The sequence below is a fragment of the Cetorhinus maximus genome, chromosome 23 (assembly GCF_964194155.1).
Source record: "Cetorhinus maximus chromosome 23, sCetMax3.hap1.1, whole genome shotgun sequence".
Classification (NCBI taxonomy): domain Eukaryota; kingdom Metazoa; phylum Chordata; class Chondrichthyes; order Lamniformes; family Cetorhinidae; genus Cetorhinus; species Cetorhinus maximus.
In genome coordinates, this window is record NC_135901.1 from 50122373 (window position 1) to 50150304 (window position 27932).

The 27932-nt window shown below is 44.9% G+C and overlaps 1 long non-coding RNA gene and 4 other non-coding genes across 8 annotated transcripts in view; 2 read left to right on the forward strand and 3 right to left on the reverse strand.

The window, feature by feature from the left end:
• Positions 1-26883, forward strand: part of LOC144698294 (uncharacterized) — a 451035-nt gene extending 424152 nt beyond the window's left edge. For 2 of the 4 annotated variants that reach the window (XR_013580486.1, XR_013580485.1), the window contains exons 2-4: positions 14829-14942; positions 16248-16353; positions 17366-17578. This is a non-coding gene — a long non-coding RNA (uncharacterized LOC144698294). Of the gene's footprint in view, positions 1-14828; positions 14943-16247; positions 16354-17365; positions 17579-25158; positions 25230-26631 lie in introns of those variants that run through there. The other 2 variants (XR_013580487.1, XR_013580488.1) reach the window with 2 other exon arrangements.
• trnas-aga (transfer RNA serine (anticodon AGA)) lies at positions 5644-5725 on the reverse strand. Its single transcript has one exon. It is a non-coding gene; the product is annotated as a tRNA-Ser (tRNA).
• trnat-cgu (transfer RNA threonine (anticodon CGU)) lies at positions 8524-8596 on the reverse strand. Its single transcript has one exon. It is a non-coding gene; the product is annotated as a tRNA-Thr (tRNA).
• trnae-cuc (transfer RNA glutamic acid (anticodon CUC)) lies at positions 10286-10357 on the forward strand. Its single transcript has one exon. It is a non-coding gene; the product is annotated as a tRNA-Glu (tRNA).
• On the reverse strand, positions 11519-11591 carry trnak-cuu (transfer RNA lysine (anticodon CUU)). The gene has a single exon. It is a non-coding gene; the product is annotated as a tRNA-Lys (tRNA).
• Positions 26884-27932: the final 1049 nt, after the last annotated feature.

Genomic DNA, 27932 nt, shown 5'->3' on the forward strand with positions numbered 1-27932 from the left:
CACACACACAGGCACACACACACATACAAAGACACAGACGTACATAGGTGCACACAGACATACATGCATACATGCACAAAGACACACACACACACAAACACACGCACATACGCATAAACGCACACAGAAATGCACGCTCATTCACAGACAGAGAAGCACACAAAGACACACACAAACACAGGAGCACAAACACACGGACACATACAAAAACACACACAGACACATAAACACATGCAAAAACACACACAACACAGACACGCACACACCGACACACAGACACACACACACATATACACACAAAGACACAAACCACACACACTGACACACGCCGACACACACAGGCACACTTTCACATATGCAAACATACACGTACACAAACGCACAGACGCAGACAATGACCACATGTCCGTCCTTGGCCTGCTGCAATGTTGCAGTGAAGCTAAATGCAAACTGGAGAAACAGCACCTCATCTTCGAACTTTACAGCCTTCCGAACTTAACATTAAGTTCAGCAATTTCAGATCATGAACTATCTCCTCCATCCTGACCCCCTTTCCAATCCCCCTTTTTCCAACAATTTATAATTTAAAAAAAAATATTTTTCTTTTCCCACCTATTTTTAAATTTATTTCGATCTATTGTTTTATCGCCACCTTTTAGCCCATTTCGATCCCTTCCCCCCACCTCACCCCCACTAGGGCCATCTGTCTTGCTTGTCCTGCTTGCTACCCTTAATGTCACCATTAACACATTCCTTAGATAATATCACCACCGTCAACACCCCTTTGTCCTTTTGTCTATGACATCTTTGGCAGTCTCTTCTTTGCCTCCACCTATAACTAGCCCCCTATCCAGCTCAACCTGTCCCGCCCCCTCTATCAGCTTATATTTCACCTAATTTCTCAATTTCCTTAGTTCTGATGAAGAGTCATACAGACTCGAAACGTTAACTGTATTCCTCTCCACAGATGCTGTCAGACCTGCTGAGTTTTTCTAGGTATTTTTGTTTTCCTTTCAGAGTTCCAGCATCCGCAGTATTTTGCTTTTATCTGAGAGAGAGAACAATACGTTTCAGTGAGTTAGACGCTGTCTTAGGTAGAGAGATGACAGACATTAAGTGAATGTGGTGACAAACGTGCCCATCTTAGCAAAGAAATGGTTGGTACGACATGAATGTCTAAACAAGAACACACAACAGAATATGCTGTCAATGAATATTTACATTATTAGACGATCTGTAGTTATAGTTTGATTAAGAGAAAATAAAATAAAATGAAACATTCTGGTGAAGATACATCTTTTATCTTTGTGGAATGATGCAGCATGATGTCTTTTCACACGGACGCACAGAACATGTCTCATATGTAATTCTGTTGGCTGTAATGAAACTGAATATTAGGAGCTGCGCGGAACAAACAGTCAATGGGAAACCTGTAGTTTTAGGCCAAAGTCAGAGGCCCATTTCTAACTCAACGTTCACCTTATAGAGACATAGAACAGTGTAGTAACAACAGAGACAGAGCCTGGTGTGGTAATTACTGAGACAGGGCCTAGTGCAATTTAAGCAGAGACATTACTAGAGAGGCCATCTAATGTTACTTAACCAAAGACGTGACCCATTGCACGAATAACAGGGGCGGTGACGAGTGCTATATTAACATAGACTGCTGTAATAGCGGACACGGGGCTAGTGCAATAGTTACTGATACAGGGCCTAGGTCAACATCAAGTGAAATAGGGCAGTTATTACAGGCACAGGGCAAAGATTAATTGCTTCCTAAGGAGAGTCTAAGTCGTAATAACGGAGACTGCCACCAGTGTAAGAGAGACAGATATGATCTCGTGAAGTAAAAACAGGGAAAGGGAGAGTGGAATAGAAGCAGAGACAGAGGTACAGAGACAAAGTATCTGCAAAGACAGGATCCATTTTAAGTAAAAAGACAGACAAGCTCGAGTGTGATACAGGCTGATACAGAGTCTAGTGTAAATTGTTCTGGAATACGGTCTAGAGGAATATAAGTGCAGAGATGATTGAGTGCATTATAAGCAGGGCCCCGACCTAGTGAAACATAAGTGAGGCAGTGCCGAGTGCAGTAATAATTGAGACAGGATCTTGTGTAATACGAACCTGCCTAGCGTAGTAATAACACAGACCGTATCCAGTAGAAGAAAACTGATACAGGGTCTAGTGGAGCTTCACATAATTCAGGGCTCTTTTTAATTCCAACGGACGCAGTGCCTGGTGAAGTAAATACCAGCAAATGTACAAGATCAATAAGAACAGAGGCATGAACAAGTCCAGCAATAACAAAGTCATGATAAAGGACAATAACAACAGAAACAGGGAAATGTGTGATATGAATGGAGGCATGTATTGGTGCAGCATCACCTGAGACAGGGTCCAGTTTGATAGACACGTGGCAGGTTCTACTGGAGTAATAGCTGAGACAGAGTCTTGTGAAATGCAAATAAAAACATGTTCTAATTTTCTATAACCAGAGACAAGCTCTAGTGCAGTGCCAACTGGGGCATGGCTTATTGTAACTCTAGTCGAGACCTGCTTCAGTGCAGTCATGACTGAGATAGTGCCAACTGTATTGTGGCCCTAGCCCAGTACATAAACAACTGAGATTGAGCCAATTACAGAAACAACTGAGAGATGACCTTCTCTAATATGATCAGAGACATGTCCTAGTGCAATAGAAACAGAAACGGCGTCTAATTTAATTTGAACAGAGACAGTGCCAAATGCAGTAATAATTGAGGCAGCGCCTGCTTCATGTGATGTGAGCAATCACGGTTCCACTGCCACTGGTCAAACTTTGCAACTGCAGGTGTTGTGAAAATGTCGATTCCATTTGCTGTTTCTGAGATCAATGGTTAAAATCAGAAATAATGGAAAACATAGACGGCAGGATTTGAATCTGCGTGGGGTAACCCCAATGGATTTCAAGTGCATCGCCCTAACCATTCGGCCACGACTACAGATCTTGGCAGTAATCCTCTATTATTTATATGAAAAATAATGGTTACAGCAGACAAAGAGGGACTTCTGCCCGCCCTGTCTCTGTCACAACCTAGCCGGACATGCACGTGCGTTATTTCCTATGTGAAAATTCAGGGAGGTCAATGTTGTTTCCTCCTGGAGCCTCAGCTTGTTCTAAATTTCAAACTGTGGAAGGTAATCGACCTACAAAATCCACAAGGTTGTAATGCATTCCTCTCAATCATCAATAACATCATTCACATCTTCCGCTTCTTTGCTGCACCTCCTTCCAAACTCCACTTGCATCGTTCATCCTGATATTTTTCTCTTTGCCATTTTAATATGAAGTTGCACAACCAATTTTAACCAAGTTTGTGATGGCGAATATGTGTCCATCCCTTCAGGAAACTGAACCGCATTGACACACACAGAGGAACACACACCCACACATACAACGAGAGTGACAGAGGCCAAAGGAGAGACAAACACCCAGAAAGCAAGGATGTCACCAACTTGGCCAATTATTGTTCAATTTCAGACTCCAAATGTAATGAATGTTTGCAGATGAACTGAAGTCAGAAACACAGGGGTGTTTGGGTGGTTTTCTTTTTCATTTGACTGATAATTTATTCTGCAGATAGTTTGTGTCAATCAGGAATGAGAAGAAGGGGAGTTGGCAGGATTGGAACCACGTGGAAAAACGCCTGAACCACTCGGCCAGGGCAACTGCGTAAAGGCTGCATGTTGTTTGTTTAAAATAATAGAATGAATACAGGGAGTTCCAGTGAAAGAAGGTCTTCCAGTCCGTGCCATTGCCCCACCTTTTCCCAGTCACCCTGGGATTTACACTGTCTCTCCTCATTCTTCCAACTGAAATATAACACTGCACAGCTCAGCTGCCCCTTCACCGCACGGAGAATTATTTGGAAGCGCCTCAAATAATAAAGCACCAGAAAGTTTGGCAGCGGTGGGAGTAAAACCCAAATCACCAGAGAGATCGGAACCTGAACCAGCGGCTGAGCCCACTCGGCCTCACTACCACATTCAGATTAGACACAAACATTGTCTTCACCAACATTGACACTGAATTAGAATATTAAAAAAATGATCAGGAATTAGCCATTCGGCCCCTCGGGCATCTTCAGTTACTTAATAAGATCATGTGAAAACTTCAATCACCCTCCGCTTTGTGACATCCAGAAGTTTAGTTGCTGAACAGTCTCCACTCAAAATGAAGAGAGAAATGTCCTGTTAACGGCTTTTTTTTTGTTGATATGAAGTCAAAGAACTAACATGGATAATGTTTGGTTGGTGAAAGTGGGAAACTGGACCACATTGACACACACAGAAAATCATAAATACGCACGTTGTTAAGATTTGAAATTGTGAATATTTTCACACTGTCTTTCAATGTGCAGAAAGTGGAGCTGTGATCAGCTTATAGCTCAGAAGATGTACAGCAAGAATGTGCATAACAGGCTGATGCTCACAGTGACTGTTTGGAGTCGGTGAGCTGCATCTTACGATTGAGACCATTTAAATGTCATTCAACGAGTCCAGTTCCAAATTCCGTGCTAGAAATGATAAGAAAACTCGCTGAACTTGCTTATTGTCTTGAATTCAAAGCATCACATGGAAGATAAGAAAGTTAATCTTAACCGTGGTGTTAGGAAACATAAAATGGCAGAAAGTTACAGCAAAGAAAGAGGCCATTCGGCCCTGTGTGCTGCTTTCAAAGAACAGTGTGATTGGTTTATCTGAATGATATTCGTCATTTAGGAAGAATGGGCAAAAAGGAAAACGAGGCGGGATCGCGCTGTTAATAAGGAACGAGATCAGTACATTGGTGAGAGAGGATCTTAGATTGAAGGATCAAGATGTAGAATCAGTTTGGGTGGAGCTAAGAAACAGCAAGAGGCAGCAAACATTGGTGGGCGGTGTTTTTCGGCCGCCAAACTGTGGTGGAGTTTACTTTTACAAACTTCACCAAGGACAAGATTCTTTGACCAAATGGTCTGTGTCGGATGAACACAAGTGTCCTCTTCAGCCAATGAGAAGAACCATTACTGTTCGCTGGAACATGAAATCGACACTTTCCTCCTTTAAGACAGTTCTTAAAGCCTCCCACTTTGATCGAGCTTTTAGTCATCTGACCGATTATGTGGATCGGTGTCACACTTTGTTATATAATGCTCCTGGGGAACGCCTTGTGACGTTTCATTAGGTAAAAGGAGCTTTATAAATATAATTTGTTGTTGTGGTCCATATATAGAAAGAGACAAACTTCTCTTGCCTCTTTCATCCTGATATTTTTCACTATAACATTGTAATGTGAAGTTGCATAGCTAATGTGAATACAGTTTATGTTCCTAAAAATGTGTTTACCTCCTCAGGGAACTGAACCACATTGACCTACACAGAGGAACACACTCATAGGTATACACCGAGAGTGACAGAGGCCTAAGGAGAGACAAATGCCAGAATGAAATCATGTCAGCAAATTGGCGATTTTTTTTTTTCCAGTTCCGACTGGAGATTTGCAGAAGGCCGACAAATGAATGTAAATAAGAGACCACGGATGTGTTTGGATCTCTTTTCCTCGATTCAAACGATCATTAATTCCGTCTGCACGTGGTTAAAATGAGAACTAATGGAAAACGTAATCAGCAGGATTCGAACCAGTGTGGGGTAACCCCAATGGATTTCTAACCCATCGCCTTAACCACTCGGCCACGACTACAGAAGTTGCTCCAATTATCGCATTATTTACATGAATTCATACAATTGTTACAGCAGTGAAAGCGGTCTTTCTGCCCGTCTTGTCAACCTTTTCCCCGAAACCCTGCAATTTATCATGTCTCTCCTCGTTCTTCCGACCAAACTGGGAATGAAAGAGTGTGAATGATCCACCCCGGCCTATAACCGCCCTATCAGTCTACTCTCCATCATCAGTAAAGATTTGGAAGGGGTCATCAACAGTGCTATCAAGCGGCACTGACTTAGCAATAACCTGCTCATTGATGCCCCTTTTGGGTTCCGTAAGGACCACTCAGCTCCTGACCTCATTACAGCTTTGGTTCAAACATAGACAAGAGAGCGGAACTCCAGAGATGGGGTGAAAGTGACAGCCCTTGACATCAAGGCAGCATTTGACCAAGTGTGGCATCAAGGAGCCCTAGCAAAACTGGAGTCAATGGGAATCAGAGGAATCTCTCCGCTTGTTGGAGTCATACCTAGCACAAAGGAAGATGATTGTTGTTGTTAAAGGTCAGTCAGTGGGGAAGTTTGCCGATGATTGCACAATGTTCAGCCATGCCCCACTCCTCAGATACTGCAGCAGTCCATGTCCAAATGCAGCAAGGCGTGGGAAATATCCAGGCTTGGGCTGACAAGCGGCAAGTAACATTCGCACCATACAAGTGTCAGGCAATGGCCATCTCCAACATGAGATAATCCAACCATCGCTCTTGATGTTCAATGGCGTTATCATATCTGAATCCCTCACTATCAATACCCTGGGGGTTACCATTGACCAGGGACTGAACTGGACGGGCCATATAAACACTGTGACTACAAGAGCAGGTCAGACACTAGGAATCGTGCAACGAGTAACTCATCTCCTGACTCCCCAAAGCCTGTCCACCATCTGCAAGGCACAAGTCAGGAGTGTGATGGAATTCTCCACACTTGCCTGGATGAGGGCAGCCCCTGCAACACTGAAGAGGCTGGGCACTGTCCAGGGCAAAGCAATCCACTTGACTGGCACCACATCCACATTCACTCCCTTCACCACTGACGCACAGTAGCGGCAGTGTGTGCCATCTACAAGATGCACTGCAGGAATTCACCAAGGCTCCTGAGTTCCAGTGTCCAAACCCACGATCATGACTAGCCAGATGGACAAGGGCAGAAAACACACGGGAACACCACCACCTGGAAGTTCCCTTTCAAGTAACTCACCATCCTGACTTGGAAATATATTGCCGTTCCTTCACTGTCGCTGGGTCAAAATCCTGGAACTCCCTTCCTAACAGCACTGTGGGTGTCCCTACACCTCATGGACCGCAGCGGTTCAAGAAGGCAGACCACCTTCCCAAGGACAATTAAGGATGGGCAACAAATGCTGGCCTAGACAGCGAATCTCACATCCCGTGAATCGATAAAAAAAGATCCAGGTTAGCCTGCAAATTATATTGCTTTGTTCTCCTTCACTGCAAACGTCAGTGCCTGGAGCAAGTCTGACGTATTGGCTCAGGTGAGGAACGAGCTGAAGCTTTCAATATTGGTTTTCTTAACACGGAGTTTCCAAATGGGAATTGTGCAGGGCGAAGGAGAAAGAGAAGGAAATTGTCATAAATTATAAAGCTCTTTGTACAAAACTGACATAGACACGATGGGTGGAAGGTCCTCTTACTGCGCTGTGCCATTTGATGATGACATTGTTGATCAGTCTGTCTCCAGAATTCCTAATGAGAACAGCCGAATTCCATTTCCTCAAAACAAAGACCCAAAGTGCTGCTGCATGACGTCACAGTTTAACATTCCAGACAGCTCCATTGGGATCTTTACAGCGCAGGGTTTGTGCAATGCAGTGGGGATCACAGTCACCTCATACACGAATGTTTCTCTGTTTGAAACCAGGAAGTAGCATTATCAAAATACAGAGTGGGGAGAAGTTGCATCGTTGCTGTCTTTTTGTGAAATAATCAATTATCTCACAGCCATGTGACATTTATACTTCCCAGGTTTTGAATGATATTCTGAAAAATGCACTGTCCTTAAGGAATGGAGAAGGATGGGGGCCGAATTGCACTAAGATAGTTCGCACATGTGTGAGGTGTTGAATGAGCTGCTGATGTGCTGTGTTATCTGATGATTCTAACGTTAGATCAATTTCTCTGCCGCATGGCTAAGGTTTTCAGCCGCGTTATGCTTCCACACAGCAAGGTTCAGAAGTGCACTAAGACTGCATGGTTTGACATTCTCGGTCGTTTGCAAGGAGCTGGGCTTGTTTTTGATGTGTTGTGGTTATCACATTTGCTTTAGACACCGAGGATTCCCTGACTCGAAATTCACTGCAGAACAGCAGAACTGGCAACATTTGTGGAAATTTTTCTTGCTGTCATTGACAACCTGGGTCTGTGTGACAATGAATTTTGATGAGATGGGAGGAGGGGGAGGGGGGAGGGAAAACATTGAAAGCTTCATCTTTGAGTGCTTTTGAACCACCAAGCTTTCAGTTAACAGCTGAATGCACTGACCAATGGTACTACACAGACTGATGCAACTTCTGCATTCCTTATACAAAAAGTCTCTTTGAACACCAGAACATAACTTTCTCAGCTTTTGAAAAATGCGCTGCCTTGTTGGTTTTTTAAAAAAATATTTTTAAGGCCTAGTGAGTAACTTCAGACTTGCTACATTTCCTGCTGTCTTGCTAACCAATCATCTAACCCATCTAACTTTGCAGCCTCTCATTGTCCAGCCCATCGCCCACTTTTCCACAGAACTTGGTTTCATCAGCTAAACCTTAGCCACAGGCTCCAGCGAGAGTTGAACTCGCGACCCCTGGTTTACGAGACCAGTGCTCTAACCACTGAGCTATGGGGCCAACTGCCAACTACAATGCATGGAAAGTTGACCATAATCAGTGGACGAGGACCAGGGTAAAGTTCCAAATGAATGACATTTGACCGGCCTGGAAAGATCTGAGAGGGAGAACAGGAAGTTAAAAGATGCGACATGAAAGCGGCAGAATTTGATGTGTGTCAGTTTCTTTCAGTGATGAATTTCTGCCGTGTGTCGCCTTGTCAGTTTCACAGGAGCCGCAGGGATGAGGTTGGCGGCACCTGATTAAAATGAGGAATAAAGGGAACTGTAGTCAACAAGATTCAAGCCTCCAGGGGGAAAACCCAATGGATTTCAAATCCATCACCTTAAACATTGAGGTATGAGTAACAGCTGCTCCAGAGCTCAAATGTGTTCTTATCAAATCAGAGATGGCGACAAAATAAGTCATTCGGCCCATCGTGTCTGTGCTGGCTCTCTGGAAGAACAACTCAATCAATTCCACACACCCGCCTTTCCCCCACAACTATTTATATTGGGCTCTTTACAGCGCAGGGTTGATAGAGGCGAGTGGGGTCATATTCGCTTCACATATGATGGAGCTGCGGTTTGAAACCTGGCAAGAGCATTATCCAAGCTTGTTTATTTGAGTGTGAGGGAAAGTTCGATGATTAACGTTTGTTGTAAATATGAACACAAGGGTTGGAATCCTGCTGACTAAAGTTTTCACCATTTGTGATTTTAACCAAATTAACTATCAGTTAATTAGAAGGAAACCCATCCAAATACGTCGGTATTTTCTGATTCCCATTCATTTGTCAACATTCAGGGAATTTGCATTCGGAAATGGAACAAACACTGAGCCAAATTGGTGACAGCCTTGCTTTCTGGGTGTGTGTCTCTCCTCAGGCCTCTGTCACTCTCGGTGTATATCTCTCTGTGTCTGTTCCTCTGCGATTGTCAATGTGGTTCAGTTCCCTGAGGGGGTGAAAACGTATTTAACGTCACAAACTTGATTCACATTAGTTCAGGTTAAAATGTCGGTGAGAAAAGTATCAGCGTGAAAGATAAAACAGGAGATTGGCCCTTTCTATGTTTATCCTACAACAACAAAAACTTGTATATATAAAGCGCCTTTAACCTAATGAAACGTCACAAGGCGTTCCCCAGGATCATTATATAACAAAGTGTGACACCGAGCCTCATATTCGTTCAGGTGACTGAATGCTCGGTCAAAGGGGGAGGCTTTAAGAACTGTCTTAAAGGAGGAAAGTATCGATTTCATGTTCCAGCTAACAGCAATGGTTCTTCTCATTGGTGAAGAAGTCACTTGTGTTCAATTTAAACAGACCATTTGGTCGGAGAAAGTTGTCTCTGGTGAAGGAGATCGGGAATAAAAAAAAAGTCAAAAGTTGCCTCCATAATCCAAATGTCAAGCCTTACTGGTAGTTTCCCTGATGTCCAGTGACTCGGGATCGGCGCTTCCATTGGACCAACAGCGAATAGGGCGGAGGGTTTTGGAAATTGAAAGTTGCACTTGAGCAGCTTGTGGGACTATTTCACCTCACTGTCAATTTCATGTTCCAGCTCACAGCAACCGTTGTTTTCATTGGCTGAAGAAGTCGTTCATCTTGAACCTAAACAAGCAGTTTTGTGGTGAATGAAATCTGAACTGAAAAACAATAGGCAAAAGCAGCATAGATAAGCCGAATCGAAAAGTGTTGCAGTAACTTCGCTGGTGGTTTAGTGGTCAGGATTCGGCGCTCTCACCGCCGCTACCCGGGTTCGATTCCCGGTCAGGGAATGTCAGTTTGTCCAAACGAGTGTCGATCAATCATTGATTGGAAACGTTTAAAAACTCCACCAGAATCAGAGGAGTGAGAGTTTAAGTTTTGCCTCAGATCTGGAAAACATCACACTCGTGAGTGGTAGTGAAGGAAGAGGAGAAGAGAAGGACTGTTTGCAAAGCACTGACTATAGAAATGTTGGTGTGAGGCAAAATATGGGTGGGAGAAGTGCGAATTTTGCTGCCTCCTGTTTACACTGGCACAAATATCACTCCTGATGGATCAACCAATCACTACTGCTCTTTGAAATCAGCACGCCCCGCCGAATGGCCTCTTTGTGCTGTAACTTTCTATAATTTTATGTTTACCAACAGCACGGGTCATTCTGCCATTTTCTAACCCGCACCAGCGAGATGTACTTTCTTACCTTGTATTCGACTCGTCTGAAACCAAAACACGGAGCAAATTCAGCGAGTTTTCTTGTCATTTCCAGCACGGGATTTGTCACGAGACCAATTGAGCAACACAGTAATGGTGCCAATCCTTCACTGGAGCTCACCGCGTCCAAAGAGCACTGTTATCATCAGCCTGTTATACACCTTCTTGCAGTACATCTGCTGAACAATATAAGCTTATCACAGCTTTGCTTTCTTCACATTGAAATCCAGTGTGAAAATCAATTTCAAAGCTGAACAACTGGGAGGAGAGAGTGACTGTGGATAATCGGGACTGTGCACATTCCTGTAATCAGTATCTGGGAGAACCAGGATGATGAGATCCAGGTGTCTCTTTACCCACGAGTTTTACCCATTCCCGCGAACAGACTGTCTGCATCGACAGCTAATTGACTTGGGGGTTGGACGGGCAGAGGGAGCTGGGGGCGAGACAGGGACAGAAGCAGGAAGTGATGCGACAATAAAGTGCTTTGAATTTGACGTGTGTCGGTTGCTTTCAGTGGTGAATTTCTGCCTTGTAAGTTTCACAGGAGCCGCAGTGATTAGTTGGTGTTTTTTAAAGCAACAAGATTTAAAAGTAAAAAGATTAAAGCAAATTACTGTGAATGATGGAAATCTGCAACAAACACAGAAACTGCTGGAAAAACTCAGCAGCTGGAGGGAGAAACAGGGTAAATGTTTCCAGACCGTACGACTCTTAATCAGGTTTTTAAAATATTACAGCGCCCAACGTGGGGCTCGAACCCACGACCCTGAGATTAAGAGTCTCATGCTCTACCGACTGAGCTAGCCGGGCATATGAAAAATTGTTTCGTATCCCAACATACATGGATAAACCTGTTGCTTTCCACCTGATACCTCAGCTTGGTCGGAATTTTAAAGCGCGGAACAGAATCGGCCTGCAAAAGCCCCAAGGCTGCCATGCATTCTTCTCAATCATCAATAACATCATTCACATCTTCCACTTCTTATCTGCACCTCCTTCCAAATACTCTGATCCATTTTCCTCAGGATTTTCTCCTGCATTTAATATTTACCTGCTTTCTGCCCTCATTTTGAAATCAGGTTCACTTCATTATCCAACACAACCTGAATTGCAAACCTGACGGACAAACAATGGAAAACAAGTCACTCGGTAACACAAATCCCATGGTGCTCATTTTCCGATTCACAACAGTCAGCTTTTCAATAAAATGAAGGAATTTTACAGTGAAAAGAATTAGAAAGTTTGTGTGACTTTTATTTGTGCCTCACTCACTCGGGTATTCTGTAAATGCTGCTCGGAGGTTTAGTGACCGGGATATATTGTACCTGCATTTTCCTGAGCCTGTGCTCGGTGTATTGGGAGGTTTGGCCCGGGTTTGGGTGTCTTGTGTCCCAGGGATGGGCAGTAACCCGCTGATTGAAGCTGCAGTTGCTGCTTTGTGCTGGCAGCGGGTGATTGGAGAGAGCGGGGCCAGAATATTGCTGCTTTTCTGCTTTTCCCTGTCTCACTCACTGTGGAGCTGAGGAAGAGAGAATAATTGATGGGTTCGTTTGATTCCAACAATTCCATGGATTTCTAATGGGTTAGATGAAGGTACAGAGTGGGTCCAAATCTTTTCTCATTGTATTTGACAGAAAACGTTATTTTAAAAAGAAGCTGTTTTTGTGGGACCTCATTGGACAACAAAAGACCTGCCACCGTTTGGGGAAGATATCTTGCAGCCCAAGTACCCAATGACAACCTGGAACTGTGTGGCAATGATTGGTGATGAGGGGGAAAAACAGTAAAAACCTTCACCCTCTGGGTGGTTTTGAATCACCAACCTTTCAGTTATCAGGCAAACACGCTGACCAATTGCGTCACAGACACTTACACAAACCTAACTGACGAGGTATCCCAACCAGGGTGTCAGTGAGTATAATCTTCAGATTGCCACTACCCAGATGCTGTTGCGCTCTATCAGTTTTACTCTTCTAAAATAAAGGGTGAGACATTCATTATGGACACATGGAAACAGTCTGATCCCACCCACTACAGACACATCCATGTCACTGGGAACCAGCTCCCCTACAACCGGTGCCATTTCCCTTTGAGCCTTTCATTGTCTTGTCTATTACCAAGTATTCTGATTGTCCCGAAGCCGATATTAGGTTTGAATTCCTGATGTGCAGTAACGAGAATCCTTCCACTGTCTCAGATCAGTTAATTTCACTGACAACATCAGAGTCAATTCTCCAGCGTCTTAAAGAAGGGAAAGGTGCCTTGACTGTCTCTGGTTCACCCTTCATTCGCATTAGATTCCATTTCTCAAAGGGGATTTTCATTTCCTTCTTGAGTGCCCTGACCACATCTGGCAGCATCTTTGGATTGAGAGGCTTAATTAACATTTCAGATGCAGTGCAGTTCTAATGAAAGGCTACAGACCTGAAATGAAAGCCATGTCTCTCTCTCCACAGACGCTACAAGGTCTGCTGAGAATTCCAGCATTTTCTGTTTTTATTTCAGATAACCAGCATCTGCAGTACTTTACTTTTTTTTCCCCTGATTAGTGAAACATATAAGACCCTGAGCAGTACTTGACAGGGTAGGTTTGGAGAGGATGTTCCCTCTTCTGGGAGAATCTAGAACTCGGGATCGCTGTTTAAAAATAAAAGGTCACCCATTTAAAACGGAGATGAGGCGATTTTTTCTCTCTCAGTGGGTTGTGAAACTGATGAACTCTCTTCATCTAAAGGCTGTGGAAGCAGAGTCTTTAAATATTTTTAAGGCAGATGTGGATATATTCTTGGCAAGCAAGTGGGTGACAGGTTATCGGAGATAGGTGGGGCTACAGATTTCAGGTGACTATCAGATCAGCCATCATCTTATTAAACGGCGGAGCGGGCTTGAGGGGCCGAATGGCCTACTCCCGCTCCTTTTTCTTATGCAGTGCTAAGAATGTGGAACCCATTACCAGTAGATTTCGAGATCATGTCTAAGCTGAAAATGTGTAGGTAAATTAACACTGTAAACAGATTGTTCACCAGCTGGAATTGGAAAGGGAATCACTCTCATCCCATTTACTGACACAGCAACATAGTCTCACTGGTGGGAGACCATTCAGATACTTCACGTGTGCAAAGGGCTTTATTCAGTTTTCCCACAAGTTAACACTCCAACTTTAAAAGTCCAAAGTATTTGATCCACAATCAGAGAATTGTTACTAACATGACACAGTTTAAATGTTCCACGTATAGGGGGAAAAGTCAGGAGCTCATCCCATCTGCTGAGACTGCACTGAGTTCAGATCTAACTGTAGGATCATTATATCCAGGAGAGAATTGTGGTGGAGTCATGAGCAATTTGGCCGCTGCATCAAGTGATTCAACAATTTTATGTCTTGTCCCTATGTCACCCATCGTATTCAGATTACAAGACAGAGGTTTCTGTTCTACAATATGATCTTTCAATGGCAGAGCGGAAACCCAAGTTTCACTGCGAGACAGAATGTGCCCTGTCCTCACTCTAGCAGCTTCCTGCGCGTGCGCATTGCGGTGTATGATGGTGCATGCGCATTTCGGTCTGTTTCATGAGCATGCGCAGTGCTGGCCTGTGACTGAAGCTACTCAGTGCGGAGGAGAGAATGTCGAGTGGAGCAAACTAACAGAGTTAGTGGGTGTGTGAAGAGGAATGGAGCCAGCGGAGTGGGCAGGGAGGCTTCATAAAGACACAGTGCAGGCCGTAGACCCCAAATAACAAGGTACCGGTCTTGTGTTTGCAGAGAACGGGCCGAAAAAGTCTGGATTTCTCCCTTCGCCAGGCCCAGCCGCCATCTTTATAGGGGGCAATGTGCAGCAGGGCGCATGCGCGGTCATGGTCCAGGTAGCAGGAGGAGAGAATATTGTGCATTTCTACCCTGGACTGACAGGGATGGATTTTGGAAACTCCTTTTACAGGGGGTTAGAAGGGGAGGATTTACACACAGCAAACTCAAACCAATAGAAACGTTTGGCCTTTCTGAATTTCTGTTCGGGACTGACTGATGGATTTCGTGAACTCTATTTCCAGGATGTTAGAAGTGGAGGGCAAACTCAAGGGAGGTGAGAAACCAAAACCAAACATCACGTCAAAATCTGAAAGTCACTTGTTTCACCAGGACCTGAATATCATCAGCCTTTGAAAGTAAGCATTGAGTTCCAGGTCATTACCAGTCACTGGGTTAAAAAAATCTCTTCCTGGCATCCCCCTTGTGGATCTTGCCCAAAATTTTAAAACTCTGTCCCTTAATCCTTTCATAATCAGCTAATAGGAACAGCTTTTATTTAACTACCTTTCATAATCCTGTACACCTCTATCATATCTCCTCTCAATCTCCTTTACTCCAAGGAGAACAACCCCAGTTTCTGCAACCTCATCTTACAGATAAAACCCCTCATCTCTCGAACCATTCTGGTTAATCTCCTCTATACCCTCACATCCTTCACAATGTGTGGTGATCACTGGTTTGCACAGACCCAGATGTTCTGTGTCCGTGTCTGTGATATCATCAAACATCGACAATTACACGGTGACATCATCCCGTTCCCCGGGTATTTCCTCAACTGGGAGATTTTTCTCTGACTCCAGTGTTTCTGATATCTTTCCAGCTGCAGACTCCAGCAGGAGAGTTTAAAGTTGAAAACTGAAACTGTTTCAGAGTTGTCTATTTTTCACCATCCACCTACAATTGAAAGCTTTTAGTTCTATGCTCTGTATCTGTGAGAGGCTCCATGGCTCTGAGGCTGGTGTGGCTCCTTTACTGTGGATCTGAATCCATGTTCATCCATTGATCTGTTTCACCTCTGCCCTCCCTGATCACTTCTCTGCCATTTTTTAACTTCCCCTGTCTCTAATAATGGATGTATTTGAGTCATGTTTAGTATTTTACTGTTACTTCTGTCGATTGTGTCTAAATGAAGTTTCCACCACTGCCCAACCCCCGAGCATGTGCTGCTGGCTTCCCAGCTTTATCTTCCCACAGTATCTTTCATAGTCAGGAATTGTTTTTCCTGACCTATAGTCCATTTCTATTCCACTTCTGAGCTTATATTGACCATCAAATTCGGCATCATTTTTACTCCTTGGGAGGAGGCGATGGTGTAATGGTATTGTCACTGGACGAGTAATCCAGAGACCCAAGGCAATATCCTGGGGACCCAGGTTCAAATCCCGTCATGGCAGATGGTGGAATTCCAATTCCATTTAAAAAATCTGGAATTAAAAGTCTAATGATGACCGATGATGATTGTCCTAAAAACCCACTTGGTTCACTAATGCCCTTTAGGGAAGGAAATCTGCCGTCCTTAGTCTTGCCTACACGTGACTCCAGACCAAGCAGTGATTGACTCTTAACTGCCCTCTGAATGCTGGCCTAGCCAGTGATGCCCACCTGAATTTAGAAAAATCATTCTGCACACCTTGAAACGTTAACTCTGTCTCTCTCCACAGATACCAGCATCTATTGTGATCCCCAGTTACCTGTGGAGAAGATGATGTTTGACCTTCTTGAACCGCTGCAGTCCGTGTGGTGAAGGTGCTCCCACAATGCTGTTAGGTAAGGAGTAACAGGTTATTCACCCAGCGATGATGAAGGAACAGTGATATATATATATCCAAATCAACAGCAACAATTTGTATTTATATGGCACTTTTAATGTAAGACAATGTTCCAAGGCATTTCACAGAAATGTTAAAAGCAAGGTTTGACACTGAGACAAATAAGGAGATATTAGGCCAGATGACCAAACGTTTGGTCAAAGAGGTAGGTTTTAAGGAGTATCTTAAAGGAAAAAAATGAGGTAGAGAGGAAGAGAGGTTTGGGGAGAAAATTCCAGAGCTTGGGGCCATGGAAACTGACAGAATGCTCAGCAGGTCAGAACAAAAGGAGCATAAACATCTCAGAGGGTTGTGAGGCTGGATTACAGTGATAGGGAGGGGCAAGACCAACATAGAATTTCAAAAAGTGGATGAGAATTTTAAAATGTAGGTGCTTCTTAACCCGGTGCTTTTGTAGGTCAGTGAGCACATGGGTGATAGGTGAACAAGACTTGGTGTGAGTAAGCACACGGGCAGCAGAGTTTTGGATGACCTCAAGGTTACAGGGAGGCTGAAAGTGCGGGAGTGCGTCAGACAGGTCAGGGCGGTGTGTGACTTGGAGGGGAACTTGGAGGCGATTATGCTCACATACACCTGCTACCCTGGTCCTTCTGGGGGTGGAGGTTGAGGGATTGGAAGATTCTGTCAAAGTTCTGCTTATGTTATAGATATAAACAATCCATCTCCTTCGCCTCCTGCGCTACCTACCTCTTTCTCTCTCTCTCTCTCTCTCACTCTCTCTTTCCATAGAGGCCAGTGTAGGCCCAGACTAGGTGGCAGGTTCCCTCCCCTGAAGGACATTAGTGAACCAGTTGGGTTTTTAATGACAATCCAGCAGTTTTCATGGTCACTTTTTCCTCGTGCCGGCCCCACAGATTCCCAGATTCATTCAGCTCAATTTCACAACTTGCCTTTGTGTTTTTGTGAGTTCTCTCTCACTCCCTTTTTTCTATTTTAAATCAATTTCACAGGGTACTAGAAGGGGAGGATTTGCAGTCGGGAAACTGAAATCCAAACATCACATCAGGATCTGACTGCGCCGCCCAATTTATTGTAAACTGAATATCTTTGGATTTTGAACATGGAAGGAAAAAGCACCGTTCACAGTGGGGAGAAACCGGACACGTGTTCTGTGTGTGGACGAGGCTTCAGCCAAACATCTGACCTGTCAAAACATAAATGCAGTTATAGCGATGAGAAACCATGGAAATGTTGGGACTGTGGGAAGGGATTCACTTACCCATCTGACCTGGAAACTCATCGACGCAGTCACACTGGGGAGAGACCATTCACCTGCTCCGAATGTGGGAAGGGATTCACTCAGTTACACCACCTCCTGATATATCAGCGAGTTCACAATGGGGAGAGACCGTTCACCTGCTCCGAGTGTGAGAAGTGCTTCACTCAGTTACACCACCTCCTGACACATCAGTGAATTCACACTGGGGAGAGGCCGTTCAACTGCTCTGAGTGTGGGAAGGGATTCATCAGTGTAGCCAACCTGCTGAGACACCAACACACTCACACTGGGGAAAGACCATTCACCTGCTCAGAGTGTGGGAAGAGATTCACTCAGTTATCCAGCCTGCTGAGACACCAGCGAATTCACCCTGGGGAGAGGCTGTTCACCTGCTCCGAGTGTGGGAAGGGATTCATTGATCCATCCATCCTGCTGAAACACCAGCGAGTTCACACTGGGGAGAAAACTTTTAAATGCCCAGACTGCGGGAAGTGTTTTAAAAGTTCCGGGAACCTGATGTCCCATCAACGTGTTCACACTGACGAGAGACCGTTCAGGTGTTCTCACTGTGGGACTGGGTTCAGATGGTCATCTGACCTTACGGTACACCAGAGAATTCACACTCGGGAGGGACCGTTCACCTGTACGGAGTGTGGGAAGGGATTCACTCGATCATCCAACCTGCTGAGGCACCAACATGTTCACAAGTAACTACAGTGATTGGGATTTGCTGATAATCACATCCAGGACTGAACTATAATCATAGGAGTCGGTTTCTGTTGATCTTCATAAACTCCAGCCCAGTTATAGGGGGCCATTTGTATTTTTGAAGTGTTGTGTGTTAAATACAGTGTATTGAGTCTTTTTAGTACCTTTAACACAAGTTAGTTCCTTTTGAAATACTCTCCTTCTCCCCTGTCTCCTCCATCCTCACCTCCAACAACAAGTGTGAGGAGCTCATGGAGCTTCTTTGTCACTAAGATTGAGACAATCCGATCAGCTGCCTCTGCTGCTTCCCTCCCTTCCACTAGCCCACTGGGCCAAAGACCTGTCCGCTCGGGACAGGGGTGAATTGCATAGAATTTGGATCAAGAAGTGAATAAAATGGGTGCATTTCAGGGGGAAATGGATAGCTCTATGAGAAAGAAGGGAATAGATGATTACATTGGTAGATTTAGCTGAGAAAAAATGGGAGGAGGCTCGAGTGGAGCGTAAACAGCAGCATGGACTGATTGGGCTGAATGGCCTGGTTCTCTGCTGTATATCCCGTGAACTCCTGTGTAATCTAGTCTAAATCCATGGTATTATCTGTCTGGAAGCAGCATGGCATTAAACTGAAAACTAAAATCAAACCTTACCAGGCCATTGTCCTGAGCACCCTGCTGTATGGAGCAGAATCCTTGGTCTGCTCTTGGAGCCACATCAAAGCTCTGGAACACTTCCAGCAAAGACACCCGAGGTCCATCCTGAGAATTAGATGGCAGGACAAAAATCACAAACAACGAGGTTCTCCATCATGCTGGGTTCAACAGCTTGGAGACCACCCTCCAGAAAATTCAGCTCCGATGGCCAGGCCATGTTTCCCACATGGACAATCACAGAATTCCCAAGCTAATCTTCCATGGGGAACTGTCCCAGGGCAAACAACCTCAAGGTGGTCAGTACAACCGATACAAAGACACCCTAAAAAAGAGCCTCACAAACTTCTGCATTGCAGGCCGCCTCTCCTCAGAAAACACTGCAGTCGACCAGCCGAGTTCTGGTCACTACTTTATAGGAAGGATGTGATAGCACTGGAAAGGGTGCAGAGGAGATTTACCAGGATACTGCCCGGGCTGGAGGGTCTGAGCTATGAGGAAATATTGGATAGGCTGGGGTTGGTTTCCGAAGAGCAGCGAAGGGGACCTGATAGTGGCGTATGAGATTATGAGGGGCATAGTTGGGTGGATAGGAAAGCATTTTTTCCATTAGTAGAGGGGTCAATAATCGGGGGGCATAGATTTAAGGTAAGAGGTAGAAGGCTAAGAGGGGAGTTCAGGAGCATTGTTTTTTCACCCAGAGGGTGGTGGGAGTCCAGAACTCACTGCCTGAAAGGGTGTAAATGATTTTGGTGGTTGAGTCAGAAACTCTTCTAACATTTAAGAAGTATTTAAATATTCACTTGCATTACCTTAGCCTCCAGGGCTATGGGCCAAGCGCTGGATAATGGGATTAGTGTAGTCAGAACTTTGTGAGCAGTGTGGACACAATGGGCCGAATGGCCTTCTCCTGTGCTCTATGAGTGTATATGTGGAGGCAATCACTGAAATTTGGTTCAGCATGTTTCGAGGACCATCTACACCAAACTCAACATCCGACGTGCCCACAGGAAGGTCAGAGGCGGCGCAGCTGCTGAAGTTAACCCAAGCACCACCAACAACAATATGAACGGTCAGTTCTGTGGACGTCCATGTCGATCCCACACCGAACTCTTCAGTCAGGAGAGGACCCACAAGAAATGATTAAATCATTTACAGTTTGGGCACTCAAACAATGAGGAGTCTACCCCAACATTATCCCTGTTCTCTGGATCGGGGAACTATACCCTGTCTGTATTACTGCAGTGCTGTTAATAAAGTCAGCGTGAGACAATCTGTTATGAGCTTGATTATCTGGTGTCCGAATCCACAAGATCCACCATTTAGAGTCAACAAGATGAACAAGGCAACATATCACGGCCCAAAACTCCAGCTCGATATTCCCATGAGAAAGTCTGTTATCTAACACCTCGAATGGACAGAACAGAGAAAGATCCCAACTGCAAGAAACCCTCGAATCATTTGTAAATATATTTCAAATGCTGACAGATTCCAGCCGCTTAGATTTCCATCACATTGAAGTCAATGGAAGGTGAGAGCGCAGTTATTCTAGAACTATAAAAAACACTAGTTAGAGCACAGCTAGAGTACTGAGTCCAGTTGTAGTCAGCACATTACAGCAAGGATGTGATCACACTAGAGCGGGCGCAGAAGAGATTTACCTAGATGTTGGCAGGACTGGAGAATTTTAACTCTGAGGAAAGATTGGAGAGGCTGGGCTTGTTTTCTTTGGGACAGGGGAGGAAGAGGGGAGATTTAATTGAGGTGTAAAAATTATGAGGGTCCCAGATAGGAAGGACCCATTTCATTTACAGAGGTCAGAACCAAGAGGATAGAGATTTAAAGTAATTTGTGGAACGATTAGAGGGGAGTTCAATAGTGCTTTTACCCAGAGGGTGGTGGCTCTTGGAACTCACTGACTGAAAGGATGGTGGAGGCAGAAATAGACAGATTTAAAAAGTACTGGGATATACACTGGATGTTCTGTAACCTACAGGATTACGGACCAAGAGCTGGGAAGCGGGATTAGACTGGATTGCTCATTTTCAGCCAGTACAGACATGATGGGCTGAATCGCCTCCTCTGTGCTACAATTTCTATAATTCTGTGGTGACAAGTGGTCCTCGTGTTTTTATCTGAGACAGGCCTCAGCCCAGTCATTTGCCCCGAGTGTTGATGTGACGGTTCAAGCGAAGAGATGCCGGGTACCGGGAGCAGCAGGAACAATAAATAAAACCGAGGTGTCAGTAAATACTGATATAGTTTATTTGTATCTAGTTCCATTTTTATAAATTCTGCTGAATGTTGCCCTCGCCCAGTGTCAGGATATTGGATCAGAGCCACCATGGAAAATAAATTTGACACCGGTGAGATAGACAATGTCAACCGGATCCTCAGTACCTCTGTAACCTCCTCCAGCCCCACAACCCTTCCTGTAAATACAAGGTGCTGTTCTTGGATTACACCCTGAGATAGAAAATGTAATTATATTTTAACCTTTATTCTTCAAGTAAAGTATCTCTCTTCAGGCTGTTCTCAAGGTTGTGCAAGATGAAACCAAACAGTGATTTATTTGTACTTCTTCCAATTTAGTTACTGTACTCACTGCTCACGATGTGATCTGCTCTACATTGGGAAGACCAAACACAGATTGGGTGATCACTTTGTGGAACAACCTCCATTCAGTCTGTCAGCTTGACCCTGAGCTTCCGGTCACTTGTCATTTTAATTCTCCGCCCCACTCCCACTCTGACCTCTCTGTCCTCGGCCTCCTGCACTGTTCCAATGAAGCTCAATGGGAGCTCGAGGAACAGCAGCTCATCTTTCAATTCGGCACTTTACAACCTTCCACACTCAAAATCGAGTTCAGCAGTTTCTGCATCAACAGAGAGTTGTCAGGATCTGGAACATTCTACCTGGAAAGGTGCTGGAACCTGATTCTATCAGGAATTTTAAAAGGGAGTTGACAGGGATTTGGGATTGAGGAATTTACAGGGTTACAAATAGAAAGTGGGTGTGTGGGACGAAACACGACTGCTCTTTCAAAGAGACAGCACAAGCACAAAGGGTTGAATGGCCTCCTTCTGTGCTCTAAGTTTCAATGCTTCTAGGAGTTGGCCATTTAGCCCCTCGAGTCTGTCCCACCATGCAATCAGATCACGGCTGATCTGTGACCCTTTGTCTCCTGTCCCTTGATTTATACCTTGTGTTAGGAAGGATCTATCAATGCCAGATTGAAACTGAACATTGATCAAGCATGAACTGCTAATTCAGGAAGAGAATTCCAAACTTCTCCCAACTTTACCTGAAGAAGATTTTCCTAATCTCACTCCTGAAAGTTCTGGCTCTAAGTTTTAGACTATGTTCCTCAGTCCTGGATTCCGCAACCAATGGAAATTTTTTCCCCTCTATCTACCACACCATTTCCAATTTATATCATGAAAACTTCGAGAAAATCCTCCTCAATCTTCTAAATTCCAGGGAATACAAACCTCACAGTGAGATGATGAATATTGGCAGAATGAATAGGGTACTCAATGGTACAGTCCTAAAGGGTGTGTAGGGACTGGGGGAACTGGGGTTGATGTGCATACACATTTGAAGGTGAAAGGACATATTGAGAGAGCAGTTCGCAAAATATATGAGATCGTGGGCTTCAGAAGCAGATTTCATGTGTATAAACGCAGGGAAAATAAGCTGACCCGTTATAAAGCTCTGGTTAGGTCACAACAGGAGTATTGCATTCAGTTCTGGTCTCCACACTTTAGGAAAGGGGTGAGGGTCCTTGAGAGGATGCGGAGGAGATTTACCAGAATGGTTCCAGGAAAAAGGGAATTCGGTTACAAAGGGAGATTGGAGAAGCTGAAGTTGTTCTTCTTGGAGTTACAGAGTTGAGGGGAGATTGGATAGAGGTGAACAAGATTGTGACAGGTTTAGATAAGGTGGACAAAGAAAATGTTGTTTCCATTTGGTGATGGGACAAGGATTAGGGGGACACATATTGGTTATGGGCAATAGATACAGGGCAAATGCAGGGAGGAATATTTTACACAACATGTGGTAATAACCCAGAACTCACTGCCTACGAGCAGGCTGGAAGCAGACATGATCAATGCTTTAAAATTAAATTGGACCAGCATTTAAGAGAAATAAACATGCAGGGGGTTGAAGACACAGTCGGGCAATGAGACAGACTGGACTGCTCTACAGAGAGCTGGCATGGACTCAATGGGCTGAATGGCCTCTTTCTGTGCTGTAATTACTCTGATGCATTTGTTTGACCACTCCTCATAATTTAACCCTTGGAGTCCAGTTGTTATTCAGGTACATCTGCACTGCTCTCCCACTAAGGCCAATATAGTCTATCCTTCCTAAGGTGTGATGCCCAGAACAGAACACAGTATTTCTGATCAAAAACAGAAATACCTGGAAAAACTCAGCAGGTCTGGCAGCATCGGCAGAGAAGAGCAAAGTTGACGTTTTGAGTCCTCATGACCCTTCAACAGTATTCCTGTCCTGATGAAAGGTCATGTTGACTCGAAACATTAACTCTGTTTCGCTCCACAGATGCTGCCAGGCCTGCTGAGTACTTCCAGCATTTTTAATTTTTATTACAGTGGTTCAGGTGCAGTCTAACCAGGATTTTGAAAATGTCGGTGCTTTTCCCACAAACAGAACAGACAAACCTTATTCCTTCCACAGTCAAAGTCCGATGATATTCAGGTCCTGAGGAATCGAATGACTCTGTCAGATTTTGATGTGATGTTTGGTTTGAGTTTCCCCATCTGCAAATCCGTCCCATTGAAAATCCTGCACAAAGGAGATTATAAAAACCCATCCCTGTCAGTCCAGGATAGAAATTAAGAGAGAAACATTTCTCTGGGTTGGAGTTTGCTGTGTGTAAATCCTTCCCTTCTAACCCCCTGGAAAAGGAGTTTCCAAACACTCGGTGTAAACTGGGCTCCGGGAGTTTGTAATCCGGGTTTGGAGTCCTACACCGGGTGTTTGTGAATCCTCCCAGTCCACCCTCCGGCTCCATTCCTCTCCTGCACTCGGCCCTTTCTCACCCGCTGGACTTTCAACCCGACCCCTTGATCCCGATCCGCACCCGCGCTGCGCATGCTCCAATTCAAGCCCAGCCACGCCCCTCGTTCACTCCGATTGGCCGGAGGAACAGCCGCTCCCGCTGGTCCTCCAGTCCCGCCCCCTGTCCCTATTGGTCCGGAGCTGCCGTCAATCATTGTGAGCTGGAGCATGTGTAGCGCGTGAAATCAGGCGTGAGGAGAGCTGGAGCGAGCGGATTTAAAATGCGGGATTTACAAAAACCGAGTGCGGACTGAGAGCTGGAAAAAAAAAGACCCGTGAGCATAGATAGGGCTGGCGGGTGAGTTGGGAGGCTTTATGAATTCACGGTCTCTGTCCTAAACCCTCAATAAGGAACAATCCTTCCAACCACAGATTAGGCCATTTCTCCGGAAGTAGGCCCGAGTTAACGGCCGCCAACTTTATAGGGGGCAAGGAGCAGCAGAGCGCATGTGCGGTCACCATCTTAAAAGGGGCAAGGAGCAGCAGAGCGCATGTGTGGTCACCATCTTAAAAGGGGCAAGGAGCAGCAGAGCGCATGTGTGGTCACCATCTTTCTAGGGGGCAAGGAGCTGCAGATCGCATGCGCGGTTACCATCTTTATAGGGGGCACGAAGCTGCAGAGCGCATGTGCGGTCACCATCTTTATAGGAGGCAAGGAGCTGCAGATCGCATGCGCGGTTACCATCTTTATAGGGGGCACGAAGCTACAGAGCGCATGTGCGGTCACCATCTTTATAGGGGGCAATGTCCAATAGGGAGCATGCGTGGGCGCCATCTTTACAGTGGCTGCGGGCCCGGATGAATGACCTGCAGGAAGGACAATAAATCAGAGATAGAGTTTGGTGTGAAATCAATGGGTTGTTGTAAAACAGGAGATCAGGGGAACAGTCAGAAACAACAACTTCTATTAACATCATAAATCATCCCAGTGAGCTTCACAGGGAAATCATAAAATAAAGTATAACATTCAGACACAGAAGGAGGTGACCAAAATACTTAAATAGTCGCTTGTTTGTACGGAATTTGATTATTAGTGAAAAAAGAGACAAGCTGTCAAAGCTTTTCCTGTTGCACTCACCAGGACAGACGCAAGAATCCCAAATTTCAAAGGGAACCACAATTTATACTGCATGAGAAAAGGATGCTGATTGGTTGGCCCGTCGGCTTTGATTGGTTGTTGCCATGGACAATACAGCCAGGAGCTGTCATCCCCTCTGCTTTTGTTTAATTCCACAAAAGATCCCGTGCCTGGACTTGTTCCTTCTGCCTGCAGAGGACAGGTCCTTGTGGATGAACATATGTAGCTTCTAGCAAGTGTAAATGAGCCACATTACAAGCCTGACTGATAATTTTTGAAATTTGGTATTCTTCCCTCTATCCTGATGAGTACAAGATAAAATGTTTTGACAGAATGTCTATTTTTATTAATTCTCAATTGTCTTAAAGGGGGAAAGTGTGGTAGACAGAGGGAGAGAATCTCAGAGCTTGGGGTCGAGGGAACTGAAGGCATGGGCACTAATGGTGGAGCAATTAAAACAGGGAATGCTAGAATTAGAGCAGTGCAGATATCATAGAGGGTTGTGGGTCTGCAGGAGCCACAGAGAGGAGGCCATTGGGGGATTTGAAAACAAGGATGAGATTTTTAAAAACGAGTTGCACCTTGAACAGGAGCCAAGGAAGGTCAGGGAATGGGCCTAGCTGTGTGAAGACACAGACAGCAAAAATATGGATGTCTTCAAGGTTACAGAGGGTAGAATGTCTGAGACCAGCCAGGTGTGTGTTGGAATGGTCCAGTCTGGATGTAAACATGGCAGTGATAAGGGTTTCAGCAGCAGATGAGACACTCCTGAGACAGGGGTGAGGTCGGGTGATATTACGGAGGTGGAAACAGGCGATCTTAGTGATGGCACAGACATGAGGTCAGCAGCTCATTTCGAGATGAAATGTAACACCGAGGTTGTGAACAGACTGGTTTAATCTCAGACTGTTCCCAGGGAGAGGGATGGAGTTGGTATCTGGGAAATGGAGATTGGAGCAGGGACTGAAAACAGTGTCTTCAGTCTTCTCAGTATTTAATTGGAGTTAATTAGTCATCAGGAAGAGAAGCAGGAACCAGAATGGACCATGAGACTGATCCCAGGTTTTACTCAGTTAGAGAGGGAGAGAAGGAAGGAAGGAAACTCTGGGACATTGGGAGAAACCACCTTCATAATCGCTCATTAAATCTCCACACAGTAAGTTTTGGACGCAAGGTTAACATCTGCTATTCTGTATGATCAGTCAGGGGGTTTCAGATTAATGTTTTGTCACGAGTAATCACTGAAGTGAATGATCAGACATATTGTCAACTCCAGTTGGAGAAATTTGTTAAAAAGATACAGAAAGAATTGTCCAAAACTCTGTTTGGATTTCAGCACAGGGAGGAGGGAGAGTGTGTGGGACGGGGATTTGCAGCTTTGGGGGAACAAGAGAGGAAAAAATGTTCCATAGAATTGTCTGTTCTGAATTTCTATCCTGTTCTTACAGTGATGGCTTTTATAAACTCCTTTTACAGAGAATTAGAAGGGGAGGATTTTCAGGCAGGAAACTCAAACCAAACTTCACATCAAGATCTGACACAGTCGCTCGATTGATCAGGACCTGAATATCATCACCTTTGAATGTGGACAGAGAAATGTTTGTCTGTTCTGTCTGTGGGAAAAGATTTCAAACATCAGTGTGACTGGAAAAGCACCGAGACACACACACACCCGAGTGAGAGTGTTCCAGTGAACTGACTGTGGAAAGAGCTTTCACCAGTAATAAATCCTGAAATAACATCACACCATTCATAGTGGGGAGAAACTCTACACGTGCTTTCTGTGTGGACGAGGCTTCAACTGATTATCAAACTTGGAGAGACACAGGGACACCTGGACCATGGAGAAACCGTGGAAATGTGAGGACTGTGAGAAAGGATTCAATTGTCCATCCAAACTGGAAATCCATCGACGCAGTCACACTGGGGAGCGGCCATTCACCTGCTCCGAGTGTGGGAAGGGATTTACTCAGTTATCCCACCTGTTGACACATCAGCAAGTTCACACTGGAGAGAGACCATTCACCTGCTCCGAGTGTGGGAAAGAATTCAAGCGGTTATCCCACCTGCTGACACACCAGCGAGTTCACACTGGAGAGAGACCATTCACCTGCACGGTATGCTGGAAAGGATTCACTGAGTCCTCTGAGCTGCTAAAGCACCAGCAAACTCACACTGAGGAGAGGCCATTCAGCTGTACTTCCTGTGGAAAGAGATTCAGGACTTCATCGAACCTCAAAGTACACCAGCGAATTCACACTGGAGAGAGGCCTTTCACCTGCTCCGAGTGTGGGAAGGGATTCACTCAGTTATCCCACCTGTTGACACACAAGCGAATTCACACTGGAGAGAGAACATTCACCTGCTCTGAGTGTGGGAAGAAATTCACTCGGTTATCCAACCTGCTGAGACACCAGCGAGTTCACACTGGAGAGAGGCCATTCACCTGCTCCGAGTGTGGGAAGGGATTCACTCAGTCATCCAACCTTCAGACACACCAGCGAGTTCACACTGGGGAGAGACCATACACCTGCTCCTAGTGTGGTAAGGGATTCACTCAGTTATCCACCCTGCTGAAGCACCAGCGATTCACACAAGGAGAGGCCGTTCCACTGTACTTCCTGTGTAAAGAGATTCAGCCTTCATTCCACCTCAGTGTACACCAGTGAATTCACATTGGAGACAGGCCGTTCACCTGCTCCGAGTGTGGAAAGGGATTCATTCATTTATCCAACCTGTTGAGACACTAGCGAGTTCACACTGGGGAGAGTCTGTTC